The following is a 27,127-nucleotide window of genomic DNA, read 5'->3' as shown; positions in this document are numbered from 1 at the left end:
TGAATTCCCACATCTCTGCTGAGTACCCTAAGCACTGGGCAAAGAGTTATGAGGGAGATCCACTGCTGCCAACTACAAGAAACACCTTCAACTCCTCCATATCCATTTCGTTAGAGCTAGGTGGCCTCTGAGCATGCCTACTGGATTCGGCCCCACATGCAAATTGGGCAGAGGAATGCCTATCTTCCACGTATCTTCATGAATTGGTCTGTGGCTTATGGGTCTAGACACCTAGAGGAGGAAGCAGTGTTTGTGGTCAGAGGCAGAAACATAGGTGCCTAGGGAACTTTTATGGCAAAAACTTAGGCACTGAAGGAATGTAGATCTCTACAGGGTTAGGCGGCAGCTGAGCGGGGATTTTCTGAATACCAGTGGTGCCTAAAGCTGGGACTCAGGTGCCTAACTCCCACTGTAGGTGCCTACGTCCTTTGGGAATCTAGTGCTATCCTGGATAAAAATTGTGCTTTGCTTATGTTTTTATCTGAGATTTAATCCAAGGCATTATAATATTAGTTCTGAGTATTTCCAGGGATTTAAAGAGAGACAAGGTGGGTGAGGTTATATCTTTTATAGGACCAACTTCTGCTGGTGGAAGACAAGCTTTTGAGCTATTTAGAGCTCTTCTTCAGCTCTTCAGGGAGTTACTTCAGTTTCAAAGCACACCTTCATACCCATCTTCCTAATAGCAGCCCTTTCAATTCGATTTTCTAGCCAGACCAAACACTGAGATTTAAAACCTTTTTTATTAGTCTTCTGGTTTCTGAATCTATAAGGTTCACTTTTTTTTTGTTTGACATTTTCTCTTGTAAACTAAGGGCTAGAAGCTCACTTAATTTCAGACCCCCCCCCACCCCATTTAATTACAGGACTCCTCCAGGAGCAGGGGCTTTAAGAAAAACAAAGATAAAATAGCAAGCATTGTCAATGCTGTGCTAAACTCCCGTTGTCTGGAAACTCTAGGGTAGACAATTCATTGCTGACATATATGTTTTAGTACTGTCAACACTACTAAAGCTTAATTCTGGAAAGGGAATTTTTATTTCTTGGCTTTGTTGTTTAAAAAAAAAATCTCAAACTCTATTGTAGGATTTATTGGTTGAATTTTGTCAGCATAAAAGCAATTTAACTGCTTGTTCCTAAAAACCTAATTATTTCAAGGATTCCCTGACTGTAGACCTGCACTCATAAGAGAGTCATTACTGCTGGAGTTGCCTTTTTGCCTCTCTCTGCGTTTGGCTATTGAGCCCAGTTTCCCCAGTAATGTAGGGAAATCTAGCCAGGATGGAAGGATGAAGTGAAATCATGGTCTGGATGAGTAAATTATTATCAGAAAATATAATGGATTTGTCCTATCCTTCATGCAACAAAGTGAAGGGAAAGGTACAAAACATATGAGCAGGCCTAGAAGTTTGAAGCTTGATTCATCTCTGCCCAGCACACTGCAGTTTTGTGTGGGAGCATGGTGAAGAATTTCATGGCTCGGATTCTTGCAAATGATGGATAGATCAACTCCAGAGTTCTATAAAAGTGAAACAATTATGAGGGGTAACTTTTGGTCAGGGAAGACTTCTTCCCACCTGACTTGTCCCAGAGAAAGGACATCATATGCCATATTATATGCTTCTTGACTATGCTTATGTAGTCCTCCTTGCACCTAGGAACTACAGTACCTGGCCCTTAGCAGAGGCAGCAGTTTGGATTTGCTTCCCAATCCCTTTACTTTCTCCATGAGACTGCTTCCATCCTCTTAGCTGGCAGCCTTCCTAGCCTCATAAGTTTGTGTGCCCCGGGAATGGGGTTGTGCTTGCCATCCCTGCCTTAAAGAACCAGTACACCTGATTTAAAATAACACAAAAGTTTACTCAAACCTTTCCACCCCAAGCTTTGTTGCTCCTACAGTTCCCACCTCAGGGTTGCTCAGTTCACATCCATTCCTACCACTTGTCTCAGTGTCAGAAGAACCTACTTAACACTTTCTCAGCAGAACTGGCATCTTCTCCAAAGATAAGAGGGCTTGCTACAATCAAAATAAAGCCAATAAAATGGAGAAGTTGAAAGTCAGAATTAATTTCCTTTTGAGCTACTAGGCATTTGAATGAAGTCTGGGACAGCAGAATTTATTTCTATTTCTATTATCTTAAATGTCTATTATCTTAAATGTCTGTTCTTCCATTACTGTAATTTTTATATAAATATATTGTCATTACCAACAGTATTAGCAATCCACTTCTGTCACATCGGTCATCAAACGGATGAAAAATGATTCACTTAGTTGGTCAGTGTAACTTCCTCAAAAACAAATAAACTGAAAGAACTTTTGCTCATATATATATATAAAAATATATATATATATATATATATATATATATGAGCAAAAGTTCTTCCAGTTTATATATATTCCCATCTGTTAGCAAGGTATTTCCTGTAGAAAGTCAGAAGCTCCAACTGCATGTTTGTTCTTTTCTTGTTTGTTTTCCATTTACTATCTATCTGTTCCCGCAACCTTCCCTGACCTACAGCCTCTTCTGTGCTAGTGCACACCTGCATGAAATGGGAATTTTCTTGACATACTCTCAGCAATGGTTATTTTTAGACTTAATTATACCCTCAGAGATCCGCCTTTGGTGTGTTTTGCTGGGAGGAATCCACACACACGTACTGTTTAGAGGAAATTTGCAAGAAGCAGGTACAAGAAGCTTTACAATCACTATCATCCTGCCACCCTCCATGAAATATGCTTGGAATGATTCTGTACTTCTGGCAGTGTGATTATTTACCCAGCAGCCTATAGTACCCTGCAGTCCATGATCAATTTGCTGCTGCTGACATAACAAAGACAGGAAAATAAGATACACTATGTGAGATGGATACTGATGATAGTGAACAGAAAGATGGATCGGTATTTGGATTTCTAGACTGTTCAGCACCTAACCTGTTTCAATAATGGTGTGTACAGAAGAATACCTATTTTTCCCATCATTTATTTGTATCCATTTATAATTCTAACAAGTTTGTAGCCGTAGAATTATCCAAAATTAGCATTATTTCCAAGTTATTATATACACTTCATGTTAATATTAATTGAAACTGCTGTACTTGTATAAAACTGTCATTCATTTAAAATTTGTTATTAGTTTAGGGTCTAAACCTGCAATCCTTATTCATTGGAGGGCAATGTCATTAGTCAGTGGGAGGTCTCATTGCATGACGGTTGTTGAACATAAACAGATGCCTGATGAAAATATTACCTAACATCAATATGTCACTACAACTTACCATCAGTTTTTAAGCAAAGCTCCCTATTGATCTCAGTAGGGAATTCTGCTTAAAAATTGATACTGCAGTGTGACCCATTAGTTGAAATGCCTTTGATCCATGACTACTTCGTGTAGGAATAAGTGGATGTGACTTTCAAAATTTAATTTGTCAGCTTATTACTGTGTCTGTTCTAATACAAAAAAAAAAGCTACTATAATAAAACTCCTCCAAGAAGAGAAGGAAGGAAGATTTGCCATACTGACTAGTTGTATGCAGTGTTGTCATTGTGTCAGTCCCAGGATATTAGAGAGACAAGGTGGGTGAGGTAACACCTTTTACGTTTTTGTCTTTTATCATGTTATCATTTTAATATGTGTGTCAAGAACACTCTATCACCTGTAGGTGAACACTTTTCAAAAAACAATCACTCTGTAGCTGACCCATTAGTCCTCACCCTTAAAGGAAACCTACACAACACTTTCAAAATCTGACCCTTGAAGTTTAAAGTCAGAACTTTGCTAGATGGTAAAAAACATGGTCTTAATAAAAACACTGGATTTATGGCTTATTACAACAATCTGTAACTGCCTAACTCCCCTTGTTGTCAGGGGTGTTAACTGGCCTTCTGAACCTTCAGCTTGTACAGTCCCTTAGAATATGTGCTAACTGCTTAAGCTAAACAGTCTGTTCCACCTTGTGTTTAGCTGTGACACTTTAAAGCTATGTCTACACTGCACTTGGGTTGGTAAAACTTTTGTCTGTCAGGGGTGTGAAAAAAACACCCCCTTGAGCGACAAAAGTTTTACTGACAAAAAGCACCAGTGCAGACAGCGCTTTGTCAGCAGGAGATGCTCTCCTGCCAACAAAGTTCCCACCCCTTGGTGGGGGTGGTTTTATTTTGCAGCAGGAGAGCTCTCTCCTGCCAGCAAAGAGTGGCTACACTGTGTACCTTACAGTGGTGCTGCTGTAAGATGCGCAGCATAGACATAGTCTGACCTTTCCCAGAAGAAGAGCTCTGTGTAGCTCAAAAGCTTGTCTCGCTCATCAAGAGAAGTTAGTCCAATAGAAGATATTCCCTCACCCACCTTATCTCTCTAATATTGCCAAGTTGTTTACTCCCATCAATACTCCCAGTGTTCAGAAAAAATTACAGAGTTCAGTTATTTAGAAATAGAAATAAACTATAGGTTAAGAACTAACACTACCAGGGACAGTGACCTTTGTAAAAAGAGCCTCCCTCTAGATTTTGGACAAAGAATTTTTTCAAGGTCACAGATTGAATTTCTTATCCAAGTGCACTGAGCTTTTGTTTGTCATTCAGCCAAAATGATATGCCATTTGTTCCTTCTCTACCTCTTGTATTGATTTTAAATTGTCTCCTTTAAACTTTGATAAAAGGGGGAAGACAATAAGTCAACATATTCAAAAGATGAGCTAAATCATTTTACTTTCTGAAGAACAGGGAGTAATGTGTAAAGAACTGGTATCTCTTAGAGAGAAGTCCAGTGTTCATGTAAAAATAAAACCACATTCTGTTAAACTGACAGCTACATCAGCAATAAAAAAGGAACCAATAGCTAACATGCACTTTATTTTCTTCATGAGTATCAACAATGTTCTTGGCACCTCAAAGAACAATTGGGGAAAAATCTGGAACCTGCTTTGAAAAGCTAAGTTATATCAGTTTTTCTTGGAAGACTCTCAAGTGCTATGGTGAATTGTTGATGGGATAGTGGGTCCTATTATTCTAGCACTCCACACACAAGCTTTCTCTAGGAGCAGGAACAGTGGGAGCATGGAGGCTGTCTAGCCTTCAACAAGGCTGACAGAAAGGCAGGCTAGTCACCTACTCACAGAAGACTGCAGAAGGTGGCCAGCTAGCTACAACCAAAGACTTACCACCACTTGTCCGGAGGGCTGCAAAATGCAAATGTAGGGTAGGAGTGCTAGTAGGGAAAGTCTGGTCTCTTAGGCTATGTGTATGCTGGCACACTTGTGTGGTTACTTGGCCAGTTACATACTCTTGCATGTTCCCTATACTCAAGTCAAGTTTCCACATATAATATGATAGACATGGGTATAGCTCTGTGTACACATGTATACCTGTGTCCACACTGCCACTGTTGTAACATGACACTAGTGCTACCGTTCCAGGGGCAGTATCCAAGGATTCTGTGCATCACAAAGAAACACTTTAGGAACTGCTTTGCTGTGTGTTGTCGGTACTGTACCCTGCCGTCACATGTTTGTCGATGGCAGTTCCTGTTCACATCTTCCTCCTGCCAAACTGTGTGGAAGACATGGAGTTATGGGCTGCTGTTGCTGCTGCTGTGGTTCTGCTCCTTATTGCAGGAGAAATGTTTATTCAGGGATGGGGGTGGGGGGAAGTCAATCCGTGAAATGCCAGATGGAATTTGAACAGAGCTTTCTGACATGTCAGATATGGCTGACCTTGAGGGTACAAAACAATTCATTCAGCTTCTGTGGTACAGATATGGTGAATGCTGAGATTGCCATGGTATAGTCATGGGTGGCCTTTCACTTCTGATGTGGTAAATCTAGCACACTGTGGTGGAATCATATCACTTTGAAAATCTGGAATGACTGGCAATGGCTTCAGAATTTCTGAATGAGGTAACAGACCTTCCTGGAGCACCAAACCTCCAGCATGGAATACTTAATTCAGGGACGTTATCCCAGTTCAGAAGCAGATAACTATTGTCTTGTGGAAGCTGACAGCTATAGGTCCATTGCAAACCACTTTGGGATTGGAAAATCCACTGTTGGGGTCATGGCTGCAAAGGTTTGCGAGGCAATTAACACTGAGATATACCCAAGAGTACTTAACACCATAAGAAAAGTTCCAGAAATAATAGCTGTATTTGAGAGGATGAATTGCTTTTGAATTGCTCTAGGACATAAATGACATCCACATGCCACTTTGCAAGTGATCGTGAAAAGTAAAGGTTACTATTCACTCTTTCTGTAAGGCTTAGTGGGCCACAGAGGCAGATTCATGAATACCAGCATAGGAAAGGTTCATGACATCAGGGTACTGAGGAGACTGGCATTGCATTTGAAGGGGGCAGAAGGGACTTTATTCCCCAGAAACAGTATGGTTCTCTATGGTGTGTCTGTGCTAATCATTATTTTGGGGGACCCAGAATACCAGCTCCTAGCTTGGCTCATGAACAGACCCCTAGTTAAGCCAGCCCCCTTGTCAAGGAATCCTAAAGCATATGGGGTTCAAAAGATAACAGGCTAGGGTCTCATTAGTGAGCTCTCAGCATATCCTAACAGACCACTAGGCTCATCGCTGCATCCGACTTTGATCTCCACTCAAACCATTAGGCCTGACTATTGGGATGCAGCACTTGACACATAGAATCATAGAATATCAGAGTTGGAAGGGACCTCAGGAGGTCATCTAGTCCAACCCCCTGCTCAAAGCAGGACCAATCCCCAATTAAATCATCCCAGCCAGGGCTTTGTCAAGCCTGACCTTAAAAACATCTAAGGAAGGAGATTCCACCACCTCCCTAGGTAACGCATTCCAGTGTTTCACCACCCTCCTAGTGAAAAAGTTTTTCCTAATATCCAACCTAAACCTCCCCCACTGCAACTTGAGACCATTACTCCTTGTCCTGTCCTCTTCTACCACTGAGAATAGTCTAGAACCATCCTATTTGGAACCACCTCTCAGGTAGTTGAAAGCAGCTATCAAATCCCCCCTCATTCTTATCTTCCGCAGACTAAACAATCCCAGTTCCCTCAGCCTCTCCTCATAAGTCATGTGTTCCAGACCCCTAATCATTTTTGTTGTCCTTCGCTGGACTGTCTCCAATTTTTCCACATCCTTCTTGTAGTGCGGGGCCCAAAACTGGACACAGTACTCCAGATGAGGCCTCACCAATATCGAATAGAGGGGAACGATCACGTCCCTCGATCTGCTGGCTATGCCCCTACTTATACATCCCAAAATGCCATTGGCCTTCTTGGCAACAAGGGCACACTGTTAAATCACATCCAGCTTCTTGTCCACTGTCACCCCTAGGTCCTTTTCCGCAGAACTGCTGCCTAGCCATTCTGTCCCTAGTCTGTAGCAGTGCATTGGGTTCTTCCGTCCTAAGTGCAGGACCCTGCACTTATCCTTGTTGAACCTCATCAGATTTCTTTTGGCCCAATCCTTCAATTTGTCTAGGTCCCTCTGTATCCTATCCCTGCCCTCCAGCATATCTACCACTCCTCCTAGTTTAGTATCATCCGCAAATTTGCTGAGAGTGCAATCCACACCATCCTCCAGATCATTTATGAAGATATTGAACAAAACCGGCCCCAAGACCAACCCTTGGGACACTCCACTTGATACCGGCTGCCAACTAGTCATGGAGCCATTGATCACTACCTGTTGAGCCCGACAATCTAGCCAACTTTCTACCCACCTTATAGTGCATTCATCCAGCCCATACTTCTTTAACTTGCTGACAAGAATACCGGGGGAGACTGTGTCAAAAGCTTTGCTAAAGTCAAGAAACAATACATCCACTGCTTTCCCTTCATCCACAGAACCAGTAATCTCATCATAGAAGGCGATTAGATTAGTCAGGCATGACCTTCCCTTGGTGAATCCGTACTGACTGTTCCTGACACACTATATTACCAACTTGCAATTTTTTCTTTAAAGTCTGGCCAACATTTGGAGACTCTCTAGACTCCCAGACTGCTTTTGATCCACTTCCTGATCCTGTACCTGCCTTGCCTGAGCCCCATTCCAGTCTGTTCCAGCCTTGTCCTTGCTGTACTCTGACCTGGCTCCAGCCCTGTTACTGACCAGCTCCAGCCCTGTTACTGACCCACTGCAGCCCTACCTCTGCTCCTGGACCCTCAGACTCTGACCACGCAGTTTCGACCATTGGCCTGTACCTAGACTCCAGATATGGTACTGATTCTGGGTTGATTACAGACTCTGTTCTCAGTTATGACCCTGGTCTGTCCTTGGATCCTGGTTCTAGCACTGGCCTTGAACCAGTCCTGACCCTACATCTGGATTTGATGTTCACTCCAACCACTAGGCATGACTATCAGGAGGCAGCACCTGACACTGTTACCAGCCTGAAATTTCTTCTTTAAAGACTGGCCAACATTGAAGAACATAGCAATTTTCAAGGTACCAGTCCTGTGGAGAAGATCCAGCAATCTATGCCAGAAACATGATTCTGCTAATGGTCATCTCTTGCTGAATGGAGGGATTTGATCAGCTATTAAGGAGGACCAAGCAGATTTGCACTGCCATTGAATCTCAAGAACTAGCTGGAGTTTCTGCTATACCAGAAATTTGCTGAAATATGCTTACAGGACTGGGAAGGAATTCAACTGGACATTGACAATATCATCAGCTAGCATACACAGTGTCCATGCAAAGTGAAATGTGACCATGAGGACCGCACATTCCCTCTGACATTACCAGAAAATCCTGCCTCTGTGCCTTCCTAACAATGATGAAATAGGGAAGAAAAAGACACACCACAAACTAGGGAAATGTGGTCTAGATGCAATTACTATAAAATGGATTCACAACTGGTTGAAAAAGCATACTCAAAGAGTAGATAGGCATGGTTTGCTGTCAAAATGGAATGTCCTATCTAGCGATGTCCTGGAGGGGGTCAATTCAGGGTCCATTTCTATTCAATATTTTCATTAATGAGTTGGATAATGGAGTGGTGAGTATTCTTATAAAATTTGCTGATGACACCAAGCTGGGCGGGATACCAAGCATTTTTGGAGGAAGAGGACAGGACTAGAATTCAAAACAACCTTGAGAAATTAGAGAGTTGGTCTGAATTCAATAAGATAAAATCCAGTAAAGACAAATGCAAAGCAATTTACTTAGGAAGGAAAAAATCAAATGCACATCTACAAAATGGGGAATAACTGGCTACGTGATAGTACTGCTGAAAAGGATCTGGGGGTTATAGTGGACCACAAATTGAATATATGTCAATAATGTGATACAGTTGTGAAAAAGGCCAAAATCATTCTGGGATGTATTAAAAGATGTGTCAAATGTAAGACACAGGAGATAATTGTCCTGCCCTATTTGACACTGGGTGAGGCCCCAGCTGAAGTATTGTGTGCAATTCTGGGTGCCACACTTTAGGAAAGATGTGGACAAATTGGAGAGAGTCAGAGGACAGTAGCAAAAAAAGATTTAGAAAACCTGACCTATGAGGAAAGGTTAAAAAAACTGGACCTGTTTGGTCTTGAGACAAGAAGACTGAGGGGTGACCTGATATGCCTTCAAATATGCAAAGGGCTGTTTTTTAAGAGAAAAATGATCAATAGTTCTCCATGTCCATTGAAGGTAGGCCAAGAAATAATGGGCTTAACCCGCAGCAGGGGAGACTTTGGATAGATATTAGATAAAACTTTCTAACTGTAAGGGTAGTTAAGCTCTTGAACAGGCTTTCAAGGGAGATTGTGGAATCCATCATTGGAAGTTTTTAAAAACACCAGTAAGGGATGGTCTAGGTTTATTTGGTGTTGTGGCAGTACATGGAGCTGGACTTGATGATTTCTTGAGGTCCCTTCCAACCTTACATTTCCATGATTCTATAACTTTATTTGGTTCCCTGAAGTTTCAGATCAGCACTACAAGCCCCTCTCTGCTCCCCTGTAAAGGGACATTGCACTGTGCTTAGCAACTGCCAGACCAATCCTTCTCTCACCTCAGTTCCCCTGAGCTTGTGCAGCATGGCTTGGTGCAGAGAGAGGACAGACACCAGGGACAGTGATGGTAAACGTTTTATAATCTTCCAAGGGAGAAAGGAAAGCTGTGACTAACTTTTTCTCAACCAAAGCATTCCCTTTCTCTTTCCATACCTAGCCTTCCCCCCTTCCCCTCCCCCCGCCACCTGAACTCCACTTCTCCCATTTTGCATAGCTCCTGCTTGTAAGGGGATGGTAAAATTGGGAGTGGTGGGAGAAGCACTGAAACTGTAATCTGCCAAAGGACAAAAGAAAGCTGTTACTGACTGTAGGTCTTCTAGAACTGTCCCATCCTCAACCAGGACTTTTCTAAAATAGTCCTCTCCCTTTCCCTGGACCATGCAGCTGTGGGACCATTGCTGTCTGCATGCTGGATGAGAAATGCGCACACACAGGAGCACAATAATTTTTCATTAATAGTCTGTTGTTGTTTTTTCAGACAGAGCTTCTGCCAAATGCATAATAGTAGCTCATTGGAAATCTATAAAATCATTGATTTATAACCGTGTCTTGCATGAGGACCATTTGAGGGTTGAAGTGGAGGAGGAGCTCAGCTTAAAATCAGGCATGTAGCACCAGAGCAAAAGGGGATATTGGTGGGGAAGAAAGGAGCTCCACTGTAACTTACCAGCCTCAGATTCTGGTTTCTGTCACAGCTCAGCTCACGAGGCTCCCTCAAACAGATCCTCTGAGTAGACATGCAAAATCATATGTTTCTTGATCTCTGAGTTTTCCAGGGCCTCCTCTATGGTCTCTGCTGCTTCCTTGTCGTGGCCCTCATTGCATCCCACTGGACAATGAAGCCAGCAGGATTGAAGAGAGGGATCCTGAGCCATTTCAGCATCTGCCCCGGGTTTCCTGGAGAGCACCTAGTCCAGTTTGTCATACAAGGAGCATGTATGAAGAGTCCTCCCAGAGTGACTATTGGAGTCCTTTGCTCTCCTGCACAGGAACCTCATGCGCTTGATGAGTTCCCAGCACTGGGCTGGAGGCTGGTGAATGTCCGCCTCCTCCAGCCTCAGTGAAATTTACTGGCACAGGTGAATATTCTTGCTGCTGTGGGAGAAGCTGTAGAGGATGGTGTACTTTGACCACAGCTGCATGTGGTCAGCAGAGCAGGCAGCTGCCCTTAAAGCAGGATCCATGTTCCCTGTACTGATCAAAAGAGTGCAGCAGAAATCTGCTCTGACGTGGTTAGTGCAGCTCACTACCACTGGTGAAAATATGGGGACAGGCCCCTTTATGCATTTGGTTAGGAAGAAAAGGGTTCAGTGCATTGCGGGAATGTGAGTGGAGGGCTATTAAAACTGGAGACCTGGTACACACCTTTTATCCTGCCACACTGCACACTGGCACAGGTATGTGGCTGTGCTGCAGCCTAAGGCATGTACTTCCCACACCCCTCAAGCATGCTAGCTTACTCACCCTCTGCTCGCCTTCAGATATGTGCTTCTGAGGGTTAGATGCAGACAGTGGGGTACGGGAGGGAGATTATGGAACAACTATGTGCATGGACAAACACCCAGTTGTGTGAGTAGATATACACTTAGGGTAGGGAAGATTAAAAGCATGGTCCTGGTGAGCTATCAACTAGTTCCACTGTGAGTTTTCATGTAGAAAAAAATTGGCTCTCAAGCAAATCTAGCCACCACCCAGGAGCCAGCCACAATGTGCTGCTTGGTAGTGTCCATGTGGGCATTAGCTGCTTGAAAGAAGGTGGGGAGAACCAGCATGAGAAGGGCTATGGCCTGCCTTTGAAAGTACATGCTGCATCCTCTCCAAGAGTGGCACAAACGCTTCTCTGGTGTGTGCTGCTGAGTCAGCTAAAATTCCTCCTGGGGACTCCAGTAGCAACACCGCCCTTGAACACACACTTAGTGCATCTCTGCATGGAAAAGATGGAACCTAGCTTTAGCCGCAGCAAGGAGGTTGTTTGGAAGTGAATCAACCAATAAATACAGAATGGAAGAGTCATAACTTCAGACTTTATATATATATATATATATAAATTATCCCATTTTGTATTCCGTCTCACAAAGTCTGCAATGTGAAATGTTTATGCCATTTTGATAATGACCTGATACCTGAGGAGGACGTGCAAGATCATTTCCGAGCTCTTTGCATGTGAACTGTTTGAGCTGGTAGGATCATTTTGCCATATTGCTAGTGTGTTTAAAGTACTTCAAGATATAGCTGAACTGTTAGTTGCTGATTACATATTATTATTGCTAATGCTCTCACTATATTTTTACTTTTACTACATATTTAAGCACTCAGCTCTGACTCATTGTTATTGAAATCATTTTAGATATCAGGGACAAATGACTTTCTCAATTAAACATGAATCTTTTAAGGTTTTTGAGGCACTGGAAATGACAGCTCCTGCTTACATCTGTTCTGATACTGCTGAAGCAGCTAGTGTGGTAATTGGACAGAAAATAGTGATATATAATGAGTTTCTTTTCCAAAGCATCTCTGTGATTTTATTGATGATGATAATAGCAAATATTAGAATTGAAACATAAAGTCAAAGGTTTAGCAGGTATAGTTTCCTTAGGGCCTAGATCCATCATGCTGACACTAGCATTAATGATCTTTTTAATGACACCACATAAATACAGTACCCGTGCAGGATGAAAAATCTGGCATTGGTGCATGTAACATGAAAATTTAGTAACAAGAGGGTCAGAATACCATGAAAGGAAAACTAAAAACTGGAAGAAGTCCCCCCAAAGATAGTGCAGGTAATTACTAGATGGATGGGTGACCCTCACTGAACACTTCACTGTTTTGTGATGAACAACAGTTTTCTGAATAGTTTTGTCTTTCATTACATGTAGTTGACCTTATACACTGCAACAGTTTAAGATAGTGTGTAAATATGTTGCATTATTACTTTGGTGGACATATGTATCATACCATTTCTCCTTTTTTCTCTTTCATCTTGAAGATCCTTGTAAGTTTCTGAAAATGAAGCTAAACAGTTTTAGATACAGTTCTTTCTAATTAGCAAGCATGTGGAGCACACACTTCCCTGTTACCCCCTCCCTTCCCCCTCTCCCCACAATAATATGCTTTCACTTTATTCCTCGCTAGAAAGTGAAAAGGAGAACATATTAAACAGCATGTATAAGAAGTTTTGAATTACAGTAGTTGTTTTTCTATTCTTTTAGTGTGGCTAAAAAGAATCCACATAGAGCAAATATCCAGACTGAATTTCTCCCTTCTTGTATTCAGCAGCAGACTCTTTATAACTTAATGATCCATTGCTGTGAAGGATAGATTTTTAGAGCTTTCTACTTGTCAAGAACAAGTGACTGATGTAGACATTCATCTGGTGCTGTAAATTCATTTCAGTCTTAACCTAAGACCCTTTCTTACTATGGTCAGAAGAAGGTCAATGTTGAGAGTGCTTAAACATTACCCCGTTTGAGAGATGTTTGTGTAAACTATGAGTTATACTGGGACTTCTACCCTTTTGTATGCCCATGGCAGAATGCAGTTAACAAATGTGACAATCCATTTGTTCTAAGATTGACAGTGCAGGGTACATTTTCAGAGCTGAGTGCCAGGAAGTAGGCACAGTTTACATTATTGTTCACAAGAACTTGAATGTCATTCCCTGTACACCGTATGCAAAATGTATCCCTATGCCATATAACTTGCTTCTTTTGCTGCTATATTGGAAAAAAATGTTCAAAAATACCACCCTTGGTGGGTGGGGGGGTTGGCAAAAAGCACTCAGGAAGTTGCATTCATGTGATGCTATTTGGGGGAATTGAGGAAAAGAAACATGTTAAACTTTGGTGACCTACATAACTTTGTCAAAAACAAATTCATAAGGAAGTAAACTGTCCTAAATCTATGGAATAACAAATATTAACTTAACTCAATAATGTTGATAATTATACTAGTAGTAATGTGTACGAAATAAGTCTCTTTCAGAAATATAAATTGATGCATTATATGCTCCCAAAGACAGATACACCTTAAGAATTATGATATGCTATGGTAATATACACCTGTTTTATGCGTGTGCGCCCACGCGCACACACACTATGTTAAAAGAGTATTAAGGTTGCAAAGTCGGGCCAATGCAGATTGCTTTGAAAATCCCACTACAAATAATAGACTGGCTGAGTAATGTAATTAACACTACCAACAATCGTATTAGCAGCAGGCAATTACCTTCACCTCCAAATATTGTTACCATTTGCAGATGGATTAATCCACACCACTAATTCTTTAGCTAACCTGCCTTGTTGAAGACCTGATCCAAACTCTACTGAAGCTTGTGGAAAGACTCCCATTGACATCTGTGGGTTTTGGATTAGGCCCTACATGAAATTTGTTTGAAGAAAATGCTACATTATTACCTAGTATGCCTCTGTACCAAATACCTCTCTTCCTTTGTGTTTGAGTGATACACACTGATTTTGGACAGGGCTTTCATGAAAGAAGAACAGAAGATAAGATGGAAAAAATAGAAACATTAAAAAATATTTTTAAAATACTTTATCATGGAATCCATGTCTGTGTCACTAGTCAGGGACTGCAGCACAGCTAGTCTCCAGGTAGTCTCAACAGTACAGCTGGCCTGCAGCAGGCTGCCTGAGAGGCCATGCCTCCTGATTGCATGGAGAGACCAGCAGGCTGGCTCTTAAGCCAGTAGCAGAAGCAGCTCACTGGTAGTTCAGTGCTCATGCCCACCACTATGCCTGCTCCAGTGTTGCCTTGTTCCTGATGCTCCTGCTCTGCACCCAATCTTGATTCTGTCCGGACAGTGACTTGAACCCCTCCTTGCTTGCTACCCTGCTCACTCCAGTTCCTGACTTCTGGCTTGACCCTTGGCTCTGGCTTCTGACTCTGGCTCGACTCTCTGCTCTGGTATCTAGCTCCTGACATCCAGCTCTACCCTTGGCTCCAGCTTCCAGCTACTAGCTGCAGCTCTGACCCTATTCCTTGAGGCCTCACTCCTGCTCCGAACGCTAGGCATGACGTGCTCCAACAAAGTCATATAACAAAATTTCTTGCTTTTGTTTAAATATTTATTTATAAATCTTGCTGAGCGTATTGAGCATTTTTTACCATCTCTTGTGGTGAACCTACTGCTTGACGGGTCTTGCCTTCAGATGCACACTTATTATCAGCTTCTAACCAGGTGCAGCATGATTGTTGGCATTCTGGGTGCAGGCCAAATCTGAATGATGGAATGTATTCCTATCAATTTCCTCAATCATTCTTCTGTCAAGTGTGACATTGCACTCCATATGGTTTATGGAAATATGTTCATAAGTGTGAATATGATGTAACTGGAATATGCTTCATGCAAAAGGTCTCTTATAAGGTATCATTACAAAATTTATAATCTGCTGAATGTGTTCATCCTATTTGTATGAATGTATCATTCTTGTATCTAAAACTAGAAATATGAAGTACTGCTTGTAAGCCTTTCTGTGTTCCTGTGAGTCAGGCCAGAAAAAATGGAGGCTTGCGGTCTCACAGGACATGTGACCATGTCACCTGGTACTGGAATACATCTTAAACCTGGTGCTTTTCCATTTAGAAGGAGGGGTGGGGACCCAGAGAGACAAAAGATTCCTGCCTTGTGCCAAAGATATAAACGGGGGTTGCAGTCATGAGAAAACCCCTAGTTACCACCTCAGCTGGAACTAACAAGAACTGTACCGGGGAAAGGATTGGGCCCAGACTAAGAAGGCGTCTAGTCTGTGAAAGAAGCTTATTGCAACATCTCTGAGTGTGAGATTTACCAGCATTCAGTTTCTTAAATGTATTAGGCTTAGACTTGTGTGTTTTGTTTTATTTTGCTTGTTGTTAGTCTCTAAGGTGCCACAAGTACTCCTTTTCTTTTTGTTCTGTCTGTTATTACTTGAAACGACTTAAATCCTACTTTTCATACTTTTACTTTTGTTTATTAATTAACCCAGAGTAAGAGATTAATACCTGGGGGAGGAAACCATTGTGCATATCTCTTGATCAGTGTTATAGAGGGCGGACAATTTATGAATTTACCCTGTATAAGCTTTATACAGAGTAAAATGGATTTATTTGCGGTTTGGATCCCATTGGGAAATGGGTGTCTGAGTGCTGGAGATAAGTGACTTGCTAAGCAGTATTTGGTTTAAGTCTGCAGCTTTGGGGGTGTGGACCAGACCTGCATCTGTGTTGCAGCAGACTGGTGTGTCTGGCTCAACAAGGCAGGGTTCTGGAGTCCCAAGCCGGCAGGGAAAACGGGTTCAGAGGTAATTTCAGCACATCAGGTGACAGTCCCAAGGGGGTCTCTGTGACCAACCCCATCACATCAAGTTCTTTGTCTTCTGTGAATGTTAGCAAATAAGCCTGGGGATTGTAATAAGAGAACTTCCATATTCTATCACATTTATGTTTTTTGATTAGATTATTTATATTTAATTCAGTCACTGATATACTGTTTCAAGAAATTTAAAAGAACCCAAACATTAATGTTTGAGAGTCAGTATTCTATTCTTATTCTAATTTATTTTAATTAGACGCAAGAGTCACCAAAAGGTATGCAGGCAAAGAAATTAAAGCTTCAATGAATAATGTATGATTTTTTGCAGGACTCTTTCTCAAACCTTAGTTTTCTCAAATGCTGTTTCTTTGTATGCTACTGAAGTCGTGTCATAGTAGGTTATGTTGTTAGGTCAGTCCAATTGCTTTGTTTAGTGTGTTAGTCTATGGCTCCCATGAGGGGGGAAAATCTGAGAATATTAAATTAGATTATTTCATTAAATTAAATTAGATTATTTCTTTGATTTCATTTGACACTTTTTTTCTCTTTATTTTCCATGGATATTCTACTGAACAGATTTAGTGAAAATAAGAATGGCCATACTGGGCTGGACCAATGGCTCATCTATCCCAGTATCCTGTCTTCCAGCAGTGGTCGTCCCTAGATGCTTCAGAGGGAATGAGCAGAACAGGACAAGTATTGAGTGATTCCTCTCCTATTGTCCAGTCCAACCTTCTAGCAGTCAGAGGTTTAGGGACACCCGGATCATGGGGTTGTGTCCCTGACCACCTTGGCTAGTAGCCATTGATGGACCTATCCTCCATAAACTTATCTATTTTTTTTAACCCAGCTATACTTTTTGCCTTCACAACATCCCCTGTCAAAGAGTTCCGCAGGTGGACTGTAGATTTTGTGAAGTACTTTCTGTTGTTTGTTTTAAACCTGCTGCCTGTTAATTAATTACCTGGTTTCTGTGTTATGCAAAGTTGTAAATAACATATCCTTCCTCACTTTCTCCACACCATTCACCATTTTTAGACTCTGTCATATCACCTCCTCAGTTGTCTCATTACTAAGCTGAACAGTCCCAGTTTTTTGAATCTCTCCTCGTATGAAAGCTGTTCTACACTCCTAATCTTTTTGTTGCCCTTCTGTGCAAATTTCCAATTCTAAAGATTTTTTTTTAGGATGGGGTGACCAGAACTACATGCAGTATTCATGATGTTGGTGTACCATGGAGGTATATAGTAGCATTATGATATTTTCTGTCTTATCTATCTCTGGGCACTGACAAAGATAGAGGAGAAACAACTGTCTGTCACGGAGAGGGCGATGGAAAGAAGAATTTTGGGGATTTCAATCCAGAACCGAGTCCCCAATGAAGTGATCAGAGAGCAGAGTGGAATGCGGGATGTCATTGTCAAAAGCAGGTACAGTAAAATGCAATGGGCCGGGCATATACCACGGAACAGGAACATAGAATAGGTGAAATCCTAGTCTCACTGAAGTCAATGGTAAAATCCCCTTCCAATAGAGTAATCTTCTGGAATAGCTACAAACCCCCAACAGCAACATAGTTTGCCTCCCTCTTTCCCACCACCATACTCTCCTCAATTTTTATTTTGGTTCTGATCCAGGGCTGTTTCTCCAGGCCTTTTTTGACTTTCACAGTTCCTTCCATTCCCCAAAATCCACTTGTTTTTTTCTTGTCTCCTCTAACCAAATCCCACAGTCATGTGGTTCTCAGCCTTTTCCATTCTGAGAACCCCTAATTGATACCTGAACCCCCAGAATTCCCTCCTTCGATATAGCCAAGATCTACCTGGGATCACCCCTCCTATCCAGTAATATAGAAAGGTCAGGGTGGTCACAGCTCCGGACATCTCTTTGGTAGCCCTGGGGTTGTGCCCCAAGACTGCAAATCCTGTTTCTAACTCACCATGGCAAGGAAGGACACCAGGTCTAGGACATTTGCTGAATAGTTTACAACTTGTGCTTGATAATCCTCTCTGAAACCAGCTCAGCATTCATCTCACCTGGCTAGTGTGGTGCTCTCCTCAAATTGTACTCCATTCTCACACTCGGAGCAGGAGGGAGGTGAAGGGATGGACCCAGGCAGGAACAGCTCTGAAGTAACTGGGGAAGAGATTCATCCACTGGCTCCCTCCTGCTCAGGAGGGAGTAATAAGGTGGTTCCCTGTGATGGGAGGAGGCTAATGTGCTATAAGTTTCCAAGTTTCATAATTAGAGAGAAAGGCACTTTCTCTTCTCCACCCTGAACTAAACCTATGTTTCAAAGTTGCCATTACATGGGTACTTTCCACACAGACAATCATAAGCAAAGGATAGAACTTTTTCTGCAAAAAGAACAGGAGTACTTGTGGTATCTTAGGGACTAACAAATTTATTAGAGCATAAGCTTCCGTGGGCTACAGCCCACTTCATCGGATGCATAGAATGGAACATATAGTAAGAAGATATATATATATATATATATATATATATATATATATATATACATACAGATAGGTTGGAAGTTGCCATACAAACTGTGAGAGGCTAATTAGTTAAGATGAGCTATTATCAGCAGGAGAAAAAAAACTTTTGTAGTGATAATCAAGACGGCCCATTTACACAGTGGACAAGAAGGTGTGAGGCTACTTAGGGAAATAGATTCAATATGTGTAATGACCCTGCCACTCCCAATCTCTATTCAAACCCAGGTTAATGGTATCTAGTTTGCATATTAATTCAAGCTCAGCAGTTTCTCGCTGGAGTCTGTTTTTGAGGCTTTTCTGTTGCAAAATTGCCACCCTTAAATCTTTTGCTGAATGGCCAGAGAGGTTGAAGTGTTCTCCTACTGGTTTTTGAATGTTATGATTCCTGATGTCAGATTTGTGTCCATTTATTCTTTTGCGTAGAGACTGTCCAATTTGGCCAATGTAAATGGCAGAGGGGCATTGCTGGCACATGATGACGTACATCATATTGGTGGATGTGCAGGTGAATGAGCCCCTGATGCCGTGGCTAATGTGATTATGTCCTATGATGGTGTCACTTGAATAAATATGTGGACAGAATTGGCATCGGGCTATGTTTCAAGGATAGGTTCCTGGGTCAGTATTTTTGTTGTGTGGTGTGTGGTTGCTGAAGAGTATTTGCTTCAGGTTGGGGGGCTGTCTGTAAGAAGACTTTCCAGATAAATGGGACAGGACAAAAAAAAAATGACCCCCAAGTAGCAGAAGGTATTGCTGCTTGTAGATTGCCATATGCTTCACTGTTGTGAATGGAGCCCTCCAGATCACCCAGAAATGCTCTTTAGAGGATCAGCGGTTCACACACATATATTTGAGACTTACCTATCAACGTTATTTTATTCTGAAATCTTTTCTATCACACTCCTTCTGAGATTTTAACAGAAAAGTCAGAACAAGGAACAGAAATAGGTTCAGGGCATTTGAGATGAGAACATAACTTGTTAAGAACTCATTTTGATAGTGTGTGTGGGGGGGGGTTGTTTTTTTTTTTTTTTTTTTTTTTGTCGTCTCTGTAAGCAAAGATTTAAATAGTTATGGAAAACAATAAAGACAGTAGTGAATGACTGAAATTAAATTCCGTGTGATAAGTGTCCACTTCTTTGCCAGATCCACAATAAAAGTTCCTGTTACTGACTTTAGTGGAGGAGGCTTTTAGTTCGTTTTACAAAAAGCGTGACATATAACCAGAGGAAAAAAATAAGAGGTCATGCTGAGCTTGAGTCAGACTTCAATTAAATGCGTATTTTTTTCAATGCCTGCAAGCTTAATATAAGTTTGGGTATTTCAAAGTTCATACAATGTGAGACAGAACATCTAAATCTGCTTTATGTGACAATAAAATGAAACTCTGCAGCATTTTACAAAAGTCACACTTCAGCTGATAGCCTTATTTTTTAAAAAACAATTTATTTTTATGCCATAAACTAGATAAAATTGATTATTGGATAAGATTTTATTCCTCTCTGAAACTAGACTCCAGTTTATTATGTTACCATGACAGGTAAACTAGACTTAGGTAGTTACAATGTGATTATTTTATCCAAAGTTATTAAGTTTGTCTCTCTCTAGCCACATACTAACGTTAGGGGTTAATAGCACTGTTCTATTTTATACAATGCCTGATTTCACTTAAGGCAACGATGCATAGCTTTCATTAAAGCACAAATGTAGAAGAAAGTGTAGAAAATTAGCATCTAAACGTGAATGAAAATAACCCTCAAAATCAGAGTAGCAAAATACAAGGGTAGTGATTATTCCTATAAAATCTAGCTTCTTATAAAATGTAGCATAGTGTACTATACACAGCTGTGTTTTTGATCATTTAGTGGGTTTTCTTCACCACATATTTTTATATATAAAACGTAATACTTAATTAGAATACAATATTTCCCAGGAGATTTACTCAAGTATTGCTTGTGATACATTTCTATATTTTTTTAAAAAATATTGAATAGGATAAAATTTTTCCCCATTGCAATCTACTCAGAAATTGTGGATTTTTTTTTTTTTTTTTACATTTTAATACCAGGGAATGGCTTTGAAAGTTGTTCCAGGTAATTGCACTGAAATAAAAGAACTGCATATTCAATGTATACCTTTTGCAGCTTTTGAGGACTCAGAATTCTGGTTTTTGTCACTGTATGCAGAGACAGTGATATCTATATTTGGTTTATACTATTTATTAGACACAACCAAAAAAGAAACGTTGCTCATTTAGACTGAAATTCACATCTGTGCATAATGCCACTATGAAGCATGTACAACAAATCAATTCCAGCAAAGCCATCAAAATTAAATATTATTTGGAGCAGAGTTTAGAACCCAGATGAGTGTCCTAACCTAAACATGCACTCTCTCTATCCCCAGTGAATATTTAATTAGTAATACAAAGTGGAATAGCTTCAACAGGACAGAATGCGATTGTCACACCTTAGAACAACCAGTAGCCTGGTGCTTAGGACACTCATTTAGGAGTAGGAAAATATAGGTTCAAATTCCTGCTGAAGAATGAGGATTCAAACCTAGCTTTCCCATATCTTAGCTGAGTGCCCTAACCACTGAATGAGAGGACCACTACCATTTTGTTAAATGCACCTAAGTCGCCTTCTGAACCTAGCCCTTCAACATTTCCAAAATTCCTTTGTTTTTATTAAAAAGAGTGATTTTAAATGCCTGACATTGAAACAAAATGTTTACTTTCAGATTGATCTAAACATTTTATTGGATTTGAAATATTTTTTTTTTCAGAATATTTCATTTGCCAAAAATGTTCAATGAAGGCTGACAGGGTATACAAAGCAAGGCAGCCATCCTACACTGCTAGCTCCTGCAGAGAGGTCACAGGAGCTCCTCACCACCTGGACCAGAGCCTGCTGACAGCGGTCATGGTAGGAAGTGACCCGAGAGCAGGCTAGGTGGCCTCCACTTCCCAGACCACACATTTTACCTGCGAGTCATAAGGCCCTGGGCTGGAACCCAGCAGAACAGGAAGGGCCCACGTTCCTCTACTCTGAGCCCCACAGACTCTCACCATTGGGTGATGCAGTCATCAACTTTTGCCCCTATTTGACGCTGCCATAGACTATCACCAGTGGCCGATGCTGGCACAGACTCTCGCCACTGGGTGGTATCACCAGACTCGGACCCAATCATCCGCGACACAGGGGTAAAGGAGAATATCCACTGTCAGTTGAAAAGCAGTGTTGTCCTTTTTCTTATGAAAGTAACCCTGAAGTTGTAAACCAACCAATCAACTCAATAACTTGGGCTAGAGGTTCATCACTGACTCTTCCTAAAGGTCATAGGTTTTCTGAATCCCTGCCCAGCAAGAGGTAGTGCAGAATACTTTACTCTCCATGCTTTCTCTGCCAAGACTCCCAACAATGGTGATGTTTTTAAAATATGAGACCAGTTAGGGTATATACTGCTGATGTAATCCTCCCCCAAAACATGGATTTGCATTGTGTTCCGAGACCTAAGGCCTCTCCAGAACTTACATTTTCGGCCTTATTTACATGCTGCATTACTGCCTCTGTGCTTCACTTGGATGAGGTGCAGGAAAGAATCTAGCCCTCAGCATTTTGCTGGGGGTGGGGGGTTGGCGGGACCGGCAGGTTCCCTACCTGACTCTGTGCCGTCCCCCACCCTGCAGCAGCAGCAGAGCTTGGGTGTGGGAGGGGGCAGGGGGTTCGGCATGGGACAGGGTGAGGTGGGCTCTGGATGGCACTTACTTGAGGGGCTCCCTAGAAGTGGCAACACCCCCTTCGCTCAGCTCCATCATAGAATCATAGAATCATAGAATATCAGGGTTGGAAGGGACCCCTGAAGGTCATCTAGTCCAACCCCCTGCTCGAAGCAGGACCAATTCCCAGTTAAATCATCCCAGCCAGGGCTTTGTCAAGCCTGACCTTAAAAACTTCCAAGGAAGGAGATTCCACCACCTCCCTAGGCAACGCATTCCAGTGTTTCACCACTCTCTTAGTGAAAAAGTTTTTCCTAATATCCAATCTAAACCTCCCCCACTGCAACTTGAGACCATTACTCCTCGTTCTGTCATCTGCTACCATTGAGAACAGTCTAGAGCCATCCTCTTTGGAATCCCCTTTCAGGTAGTTGAAAGCAGCTATCAAATCCCCCCTCATTCTTCTCTTCTGCAGGCTAAACAATCCCAGCTCCCTCAGCCTCTCCTCATAAGTCATGTGTTCTAGACCCCTAATCATTTTTGTTGCCCTTCGCTGGACTCTCTCCAATTTATCCACATCCTTCTTGTAGTGTGGGGCCCAAAACTGGACACAGTACTCCAGATGAGGCCTCACCAATGTCGGATAGAGGGGAACGATAACGTCCCTCGATCTGCTCGCCATGCCCCTACTTATACATCCCAAAATGCCATTGGCCTTCTTGGCAACAAGGGCACACTGCTGACTCATATCCAGCTTCTCGTCCACTGTCACCCCTAGGTCCTTTTCCGCAGAACTGCTGCCTAGCCATTCGGTCCCTAGTCTGTAGCGGTGCATTGGATTCTTCCGTCCTAAGTGCAGGACCCTGCACTTATCCTTATTGAACCTCATCAGATTTCTTTTGGCCCAATCCTCCAATTTGTCTAGGTCCTTCTGTATCCTATCCCTCCCCTCCAGCGTATCTACCACTCCTCCCAGTTTAGTATCGTCCGCAAATTTGCTGAGAGTGCAATCCACACCATCCTCCAGATCATTTATGAAGATATTGAACAAAACCGGCCCCAGGACCGACCCCTGGGGCACTCCACTTGACACCGGCTGCCAACTAGACATGGAGCCATTGATCACTACCCGTTGAGCCCGACAATCTAGCCAGCTTTCTACCCACCCTATAGTGCATTCATCCAGCCCATACTTCCTTAACTTGCTGACAAGAATACTGTGGGAGACCGTGTCAAAAGCTTTGCTAAAGTCAAGAAACAATACATCCACTGCTTTCCCTTCATCCACAGAACCAGTAATCTCATGATAAAAGGCGATTAGATTAGTCAGGCATGACCTTCCCTTGGTGAATCCATGCTGGCTGTTCCTGATCACTTTCCTCTCATGCAAGTACTTCAAGATTGATTCTTTGAGGACCTGCTCCATGATTTTTCCAGGGACTGAGGTGAGGCTGACTGGCCTGTAGTTCCCAGGATCCTCCTTCTTCCCTTTTTTAAAGATTAGCACTACATTAGCCTTTTTCCAGTCATCCGGGACTTCCCCGGTTCGCCACGAGTTTTCAAAGATAATGGCCAATGGCTCTGCAATCACAGCCGCCAATTCCTTCAGCACTCTCGGATGCAACTCGTCCGGCCCCATGGACTTGTGCACGTCCAGCTTTTCTAAATAGTCCCTAACCACCTCTATCTCCACAGAGGGCAGGCTGCTCTGTGCACTGTCTCTGCCTACAGGCACTGCCCCCACAGCTTCCATTGGCCAATGGGAGCTGCAGGGATGGTGCCCTGGGCAGAGGCAGTGTGCAGAGCTGCCTGGCCACACCACCGCCTAGCAGCTGAGCGATGGGGATGTCATCACTTCTGGGGAGCCCCCCAGGCCAATGTCGCCCACAGCCCACCTCACCCCCTCCCAAACCCAAACTCTGCGGCTTCTTGGTCGGGGAGGGGAGCGGTGCGGTGGCCCGAGACTGCCCCAGCAGCGGCCGGTGCGCCTGGTCTGAGCTGCCCCTGAACCAGGCACACTGGCCACGGCAAAAGTTGCGGAGGTCACAGCAAGTCATGGAATCTGTGACTTCCGCAACCTTCGTGACAAATGCGCAGCCTTAACAATAAGTCATAAAAGCCTTTTTAAAAACGACTTTTCCTTGCATTAATACCATCATGTAAGATCTGCTCTAAGAGCTCTGTTCAATGTCATATCCTCTATCATACCACATACTCATGTCTTCCTTTATGACATCTTAACCACTTCTTCCTGGGTTTGCTTCTCTTTTTTCCTTCTGTCTTGATCTGTTGGACTCTCTTACTCATAGTTGTCAGGACTGCATTTTACATAACCAAACCATCTGAGCTTGCACTCTCTCATTTTAATTTATGGGTGTTACTTTGAACATGAATTTAACATACACATCCTCGCAAGGCCTTTCTTGCTTACACCAGTCATCTATCTCAACATTCACATTTCTGTGGATCATTTGCTCATGTTTCTTCAACACTCATCATCATACATTAAAATGGGACAGACCATGGTTTCATACACTTTCCCTTCTGTTCTTACTGGTACCTGCCTGTCACGTACTATGCTTACCTCTCTTCATTTAAGTCCGACATTTATTATCCTAGCTCCAATTTTATCCTGTTTCCCCATTTTCCCAGATTCTGGAACCCAGATACTTGAAACTTTGCATTTTGGTGTTGTCTGCCCACCTAGTTTCAAGGATAATTCTTCAGTGTTCACATTATTGAAACACTGCTTTACCTCTGCTTATTTTGAGCCCATGTGTCTCCATCACATCTAAAAGGAATTATTTTGGGGAAGTTCTCTGGCCTGTGTTATACAAGAGGTCAGATTAGATGATCACAATGGTCTTTCCTGGCTTTGGAATCTATGGATCTCTCGATTTATCAAGATTCTCTTCCAGACTATCTTTCTTCTCACTGCACAGAATATCAGCTGCCAACAGAGAATAAACAAGAAGGGGCTCAGTGCTGATCCCTGATTCACTCCCATCTTTACTGATAGTTCACCCGTTTCACCACTAGAAGTTCTGACTATTGACATTGCATCATACAAGGCTTGAACGAGATTTACATTAAGTTCTGGTACTCTTTTCTCCCCCATACACCTCCAGATGACTTCCCTTGGAACTCGGTCCACATCAATGGACACCATGTGAATATTTTTCCTTTCCTCTATCCACTTTTCCATCTGCTGCCTCAGTCTAAAAAACAGCATCTATTATTGATTTTTTTCCTGGCATGAAGCCATATCAATTTGCACAAATAGCTACTTTACTTTTAGTCTCTTATCCATTACTCTCTCCCACAGTTTCACTGTATGACTCATCAGCTTTATTCCTTTGTAATTTGCACAGTTGCCAGAGTCACCTTTTCCCTTACATATTTGGCACCTAAATACTTTTCCTCCTCTTGTTTGGTATCTTTTCCCATCTCATGATTGAATCGAACAGGAATGTCAGCAGATGCCTGGAATACAATGCATCCTTTTCCCATGCCTCAGTTAGGATTCTGTCTGGTCCTAGGGCCTTATTATTTTTCATTTCTTTTACAACATTTTCCACTTCGTCCAGTAGGATAGGCTCCACTATACCAAAGTTCATCATTTTGAAGTCACATTGCTGTCTTGGGTTTTCTTCATTTAAAAGTTCTTCAGAACACCTTTTTCCATTGATCCTTTATGTATCTATCATCAGTCATCACCATCCTTGTTTGCTCCTACTCCTTTGCCAGAATTTAAACTTTTTTCTCTTATCTTTTCTATGTTGACAGGTAAGAGTCTGTCCTACAATCACCTTGCAGTCTTTTATTATCTTTTATTTTCCAGCAGAAAACAAAGTAATTGGTCTGCCTTCTAGTCCTTCCACTCCTGTAGGTAATAAGATGTTAATCTGTTTTCATAAAGAATGTGTTGGATACTAGTAGGTCATGAACTTATGCCAAAGGCAATATGCTTTCTCCTTCATTATTTAAAGTTCCATAGCCCTGGCCACCATGTCTACCTCCCTCCATGTCTCTTCCAACACATCCATTAAAGTTGCTGCTGCTAACTGTTTCCTTGTTTTCTGGAATTTGATGAAAGCAGTGTCTCTCATTTTCCCAGAATTTGCCTTCTCATCCTCACCGCAACCTGATCAGCACTAGCTAGGTTTAGCAAGCCACATTCAAAATCTAACTTGCCCCCTTATTAACCTATCACTGATTCTATTTACTGTCACTATTTTTTCCTTTATTTTATTAGGAACAATTATGCCTATTCCATTTTTTTGAGTTGGAGGCCCCCCAGTGGATCATATTTCCCCAACCTCTGTGGACTTCTGCACTTTCCATTTTGTTTCCTGGATGTATGCTATCTGTACCTTCCCCCTCACTTCAATGTCTCTGTCAGCTCCATGCTAGAGCCAGTTAGTGTGCCAACATTCCAACTTTGCTATTTGATCTTAGTTTTCTGCACTACCTTCTTTTGGGTATGTCTACACTACGGAATAAGGTCCAATTTATAGAAGTCGTTTTTTTAGAAATCGGTTTTATATATTCGAGTGTGTGTGTCCCCACAGAAAATTCTCTAAGTGGATTAAGTGCAGTAACTCGGCGGAG

This window comes from Eretmochelys imbricata, chromosome 5 (assembly GCF_965152235.1).
Source record: "Eretmochelys imbricata isolate rEreImb1 chromosome 5, rEreImb1.hap1, whole genome shotgun sequence".
NCBI lineage: Eukaryota > Metazoa > Chordata > Testudines > Cheloniidae > Eretmochelys > Eretmochelys imbricata.
Note: the sequence above shows the minus strand (reverse complement) of the source record.